This window comes from Ursus arctos, chromosome X (genome assembly GCF_023065955.2).
Source record: "Ursus arctos isolate Adak ecotype North America chromosome X, UrsArc2.0, whole genome shotgun sequence".
Lineage (NCBI taxonomy): Eukaryota > Metazoa > Chordata > Mammalia > Carnivora > Ursidae > Ursus > Ursus arctos.
In genome coordinates this window covers 47,799,187-47,805,298 of record NC_079873.1, presented here as the reverse complement: position 1 = coordinate 47,805,298, position 6,112 = coordinate 47,799,187, and the positions used below count along the sequence as shown (strand labels likewise).

Here is a 6,112-nt window from a genome sequence, read left to right as displayed (position 1 = left end):
CCATATACATTCTTGAGATTGAATATTTTGAGCCACGTTTCTGTTTTAGCTTTCTCTTCTATTAACCCATCCTCAATTTGCTGGTGCACTCTTCTGCCCCACTTACTCTGGCTGTCAGAGCATCTAGTTTTGACTGCATTTGATTCATAGAATTTTTAATTTCTGCCAGATTCACTCTCATTTCCACCCTTAGAGATTCTCTATTCTCATTAATATTTTCGTTAATATTTTTTTCAAGTCTACACATCATCTTGACCATTGTTACTCTGAATTCCATTTCTGATAATTTCGTTATATCCATATCCATCTGTTCTGAGGCAGAGGCCACAGACTCATTGTCTTTCCTTTGCTGAGGGGGATTTCTCCTTCTTGTCATTCTGATGAGGAGAGGTTGTGGGGTTGTCCAGAGCCCAAATTATTGACAAGAACCCATGCAGTGTGCACTTGTTTTATAGGGACCTTAGGGATGTGGGCTTCTTGATTTTTCTGCCTGCCTTCTGGGGGAAGGGCGTGCCACACCGATACTCAGGCAGCCCTGTTTGGATAGAGTCTCCCTGTCCCCTGTGAAGGGGGATAGGGATGGGCACACTGTAAGCTGGTATTTCCAGGCTTTTGTTCTATGGTGGCTTTCCCTGCCAGTTTGCTCTGCCTCTTCTGAGAGTCAGAACAGCAGTGGCCGAATCCCAGCCTCTGTCTCAGAACAAAGAGATCGCAGTCTGCTCTCCACTGAGCTCTTCTGGCCACTTTAACTCTGTTTCTGTTGGTGCTGATAAACCCTATGGTGTCCTGGGATGTGCACCCCACAGCTGCGTCCCAACCCTCACTTCCAGGGTCGGCATATCTCTGTCCATTGTCTTTCTAACACCACCAGCCAGCAGTCACCAGCCGCTCCCGTGTGCTCTGGGGCTCTGTTTCAGTGTGGTTTGCACACATTCCGGAGCTCCAGTTTTCAGACTGGACGTGCGAGTTCCCAGGCTCACATCTCAGTCTGCTCTCTTGCAGGTGCTTGTCCTCGTGTGACCCTGCTCCCCAGTGCAGGTGACTACCACTTCCCAGTGCCTGAACGTGGCAACTCCCTCCTCCTTCCATTTACCTTCCAATATTTGTGCACAGATTCATGGCTCCCTGCTTCGTATATCAATACTCAGTGCTGAAGATGTTCATTTGTAGAGATCCAGATGTATCTCCGTACATCTCAGGCTGATTCCATGGGAGTTCTGTGTGCTCTGGTAACTATCCAGGTCGACTCAGGGGACCAGCTGAAAAAGGAGACCCCTACTCCTCCACATCTTAACTCCTCCCCCCTACTTGGTCACTATTAGTGGAAGACAGAACACCAATTCATTACCTTCAAAATTATTAAATAAAGGGAAAGAATCAAACATGTATCCTTCCTTGCATAGAGGAAATGAAACTCTGAGCAAGCAAATATCAGAAGAGGGAAAATGTCTCTTTATAAAAGCATTTCAAGGGGTGCCTGGATGGCTCAGTTGGTTAATTGTCTGCCTTCGACTCAGGTCATGGTCTTGGGGTCCTGGAATAAAGACCTGCATCAAGCCTGCATCAGTCTCCCTGATCAGCAAGGGGTCTGCTTCTCCTTCGTCCTCTGCCACTCTTCCCTCCCCACTCGTGCTTGCTCTCTCTCAAATAAATAAAATCTTTTAAAAAATACCAATGACAGTTTTCAATGAACTGGAACAAACCACCCTTAAATTAGTGTGGAACCAGAAAAAGCCCCGAATGGTTAAGGAATTATTGAAAAGGAAAAACAAAGCTGGGGGCATCACATTGCCAGATTTCAAGCTATACTACAAAGCTGTGATCACAAAGACAGCATGGTATTGGCACAGAAACAGACACATAGACCAATGGAACAGAATAGAGAGCCCAGAAATGGACCCTTGACTCTTTGGGCAACTAATCTTTGACAAAACAGGAAAAAACATCTGGTGGGAAAAAGACAATCTCTTCAATAAATGGTGCTGGGAAAATTGGACAGCTACATGCAAAAGAATGAAACTTGACCACTCTCCAACACCGTACACAAAGATTAACTCCAAATGGATGAAAGACCTCGATGTGAGACAGGAATCCATCAAAATTCTAGAGGAGAACATAGGCAGCAACCTCTACGACATCAGCCAAAGCAACCTTTTTCATGACACATCTCCAAAGGCAGAGGAAACAAAAGATAAAATGAACTTGTGGGTCTTCATCAAGATAAAAAGCTTCTGCACAGCCAAGGAAACAGTCAAAAAAACTAAGAGGCAGCCCTCTGAATGGGAGAATATATTTGCAAATGACATTACAAATAAAAGACTGGTATCCAAGATCTACAAAGAACTTCTCAATCTCAATACACCCGAAACAAATAATCAAATAAAAAATCGGCAGAAGATAGAACAGACACTTTTCCAATGAGGATATACAAATGGCTAACAGACACATGAAAAAATGTTCGAAATCATTAGCCATCAGGGAAATTCAAATCAAAACCAAATTGAGATATCACCTTACGCCAGTTAGAATGGCAAAAATTGACACGACAAGAAATAACAAATGTTGGAGAGGATGTGGAGAAAGTGGATCCCTCTTACACTGTTGGTGGTAATGCAAGTTGGTACAGCCACTTTGGAAAACAGTGTGGAAGTCCCTGAAAATGTTAACAGTAGATCTACCCTATGACTCAACAATTGCACTACTGGGTATTTACCGCAAAGATACAGATGTAGTAAAAAGAAGCGCTTTATGCACCCTAATGTTCATAGAAACATTGTCCACTGTAGTCCAACTGTGGAAGGATCTGAGATGCCCTTCAACAAATGAATGGACAGGGAAGATGTGGTCTATATATACAATGGAATATTACTCCGCCATTAGAAATGACAATTACCCAACATTTGCAGCAACATGGATGGGACTGGAGGAGATTATGCTAAATGAAATACGTCAAGGAGAGAAAGGCAATTAACATATGGTTTCACTTATTTGTGGAACATAGGGAATCGCACGGAGAACGTTAGGAGAAGGAAGGGAAAAAATGAAGGGAAAAAACAGGAGGAGATGAACCATGAGATACTATGGACTCCGGGAAACAAACTAAGGGTTTTAGATAGAACAGAGTGGCAGGATGAGGTAGTCTGTTCATGGGTATTGAGGAGGACATGTACTGCATGGAACACTGATTGTTATATGCAAACAATGAATCATGGAACACTACATCAAAAACTAATGACGTACTTTATGCTGTCTAACATTACATATCATCATCATCATCATCATCATCATAAAAGACCCCATTTGGAAAAGCATGTGCAAGGTAGCATTCCAGGACAGTTACAATACATACCAGTGTGTGTTACTTTGATGAAGAGAAAGGCTTCACACAAGAAGCATAGGAAGAAGCCCACTTCCCAGCCTCAGAAGAACGTTGTGGGCTGCAGAATTCAACATGGATAGAAAGATGGCGATGAACCTCCAGCACAGTAGAAGGGAACCATTCTGGATCCCTCCTTGAATCTTAACAAATATGATGGATTTGACTGTGTTTATGGATTGGAACTTCACAGAGATAAAAGAGTGTCATCACTTGAAGTCCTTCCCAATAGAGTTGCATCTTCTAGGATCAGTGATACACAATTAACAGAAATTATGACTGGCAAAGCAGTAGAACATATTTTTGAGACAGAGGAAGTTTCCAAAAATGAATGGAAGGGGATTGTCTTAGCTCAGGCACCTGTCATGAACACATTGTTTTACATTACCTATGAGAAAGGTTCAGTATTCTATATGTATCAGATCTTAGATGATTATAAAGACAGTGACCTACACGTCCTTCCAGATTCCAATGTTTCTTCTCCTTCAGAGAGGGAACCAGGAGAAGTTGTAGATAACCTAGTAGGCAAACAGGAGGAATATGCCAAAGATGATGGCTGTAAGAGAACTGGCATGGTCATTCATCAAGTAGAAACCAAACTTTGTGTACTTCAATGATTTGATGATGACGTCCATATCTATGTCTATGATTTGGTAAAAACATCTTAGAGATCATCTTGAAATTTGCCAAATATGTGAGACTATTTGTAAAATCATTACACACAAAAGTTCTTGATTGCTTTCTAATTTGTAAGAATAGTCTTCTCCCTTTTTGCTTGCTTTTGCCTGGTGAAAGAAAGAAAAAAAGAAAAGAAAAAGAAAGCAAAGGAAAGGAATGAAAGAAAAAAGAAAAGGAAAAGAAGAGAAAAGAAAAAAGAAAAGAGGTGGTGAAAGGAGGAAGGGAAGGAGAGAGAGGAAGGGGGAAGGGAGGAAGGAAGAAACTTCCACCATCTCATTTTTGGAAGAAACCTTTTGCCCTTCTCTCCAAACTTTTAACTACTTCTCCACAGGAGAATGATTTATCTAATTAGTCTGACATCCAGTGGTCCTTATTTTCACCTTGGGTGGTGGTAATAGGTTAAAGGCAGCTGAACACCTCTTGCCTCATTCTTTTGGGCAGTTGAACTCTCTGCGCTCACTGAAATGTGAAGCTTCCTGAGATATTCAGTGTGACTATCTGGGTGAGTGTCTTTGTAACCTCAACTATCTCCGCAGGTGACTTCAAAAGTCTAATTTCGGGAGGAATGGGAAGTCCATTTTAGTCTCCTTTCCAAGTTGGATTAAAGTAAGGCTAACATTTTGCTCCCTTTCTGATACTTTCACCTATTGTTGAACTTGGTTCAAAATCAAGAGGGTAATTACTTTGCATTTTAGTATATAAACATAGGCTGAGAAATCAAGCAAAATTGATAGGAAGGCAAGTATTTGGAAGTAAAACCCCAAGTGGACAAATGAAAGTTGGCCATCAATGGCATTAGGGTCTCTGTTGTCTGCAGTAGCTCTGGCTGATGCCCACAGACATGGAGTGGGTTTCAACAGACGCAGGCTGTGCAGGCCGACTTTGCCACAAATGGGCTTTGCCAGCCCAATGGGGGATTAAGCCAACCTCTATTCTAGTCACAGGGTGAATACTGGGTATAGCTAGGGTTGGCAGTTATGTCTAGGATCGCATAATGAAAGAACAAAAACCTGGAATCAGACAAAGATATGGATTTATTTCTTATGCCAAGAGATAATCTGGAAAATTTTAAATTACGTATTAGATTTGATTCTTAGGGGACTTCCAAGACCCAGAATATGAAGTGGGCAAGGCACTTGCTAAAAATAAGAAAGGCTGAAAATAGGCTTTACTCTCTTATGACAACCAGTGGGTTCATCTTTTATGGTATCTTAGCATAGGTTAGAATCAGTGTTTGGTGATCAATATGCCTATTGATGTTTTAAGTGCTGGCATTGGTAGATAGAAATATAATAGTTATTTGTTAGGGTTTTCTTTTTAATTCTTCACTTTATACCATTTCTTGGCTGGGCCTATGAAAGTTATGTGCAGAAAAGAGTGAGCCCCACTGCGGCAGAAAAATAAGTAATGGAAAGAGCTATATGTGTTCCATTATTAAAGGCATTAGTGAAGTTTTAAAAAGTTTGAAAAGTATACAAGGTTTTGGAGAGAAGCACTTGGCCAAAGCCAGTGCTTTCTCATTGAGCTTCTAACAGAAGCTCCATTAAGCAGTAACAGGCCTTGGACTTCTGCAACTTTGGGTCTGAGATTCACAGCAGTACAATTAACCACTTGGTAAATATCTTTCAAATTAGCTTACATTCACAGGTCATGGAGTCCAGACTACCAGCACAGACAGACTGGCATCCTGCTGGGGGTGAAACCAAGAAGATACACTCTTGTCTTCCATGTTCTCTCTGTCTACTGTTCTTCCTTTTGATGCCACTAAGTCTCTGCTCAGATATTTGATGACAGCAATGCAGGTCTGTATTACCTATTGTACTAAGTCCTGGGGACATAAATTTGCTTGGGATATCTGTTCTAGTAGCTGGGGATTAGTGTGCTTTTTAATTTTTGGATGTGAGGCTGATACTGTAACAATCTTATGAGCTATTGAACCTGTGGACTCTTAAAAATGCATGACATGCAGTTGTGGGGTTAGATTGATTCAGCTCCTGAAGTTGTGAAGGAGCTACATCCAATCAAGAGGAAGACAGTCCAGGCTGCAGCTTCTGAAGG

General features: G+C 41.6%; 1 pseudogene; it reads left to right on the top strand.

Annotated features, from left to right (window-relative positions):
• The first annotated feature begins 3,231 nt into the window (after positions 1 to 3,231).
• LOC130544821 (spindlin-3-like) lies at positions 3,232 to 4,044 on the top strand (annotated as a pseudogene).
• The last annotated feature ends 2,068 nt before the right edge of the window (positions 4,045 to 6,112 follow it).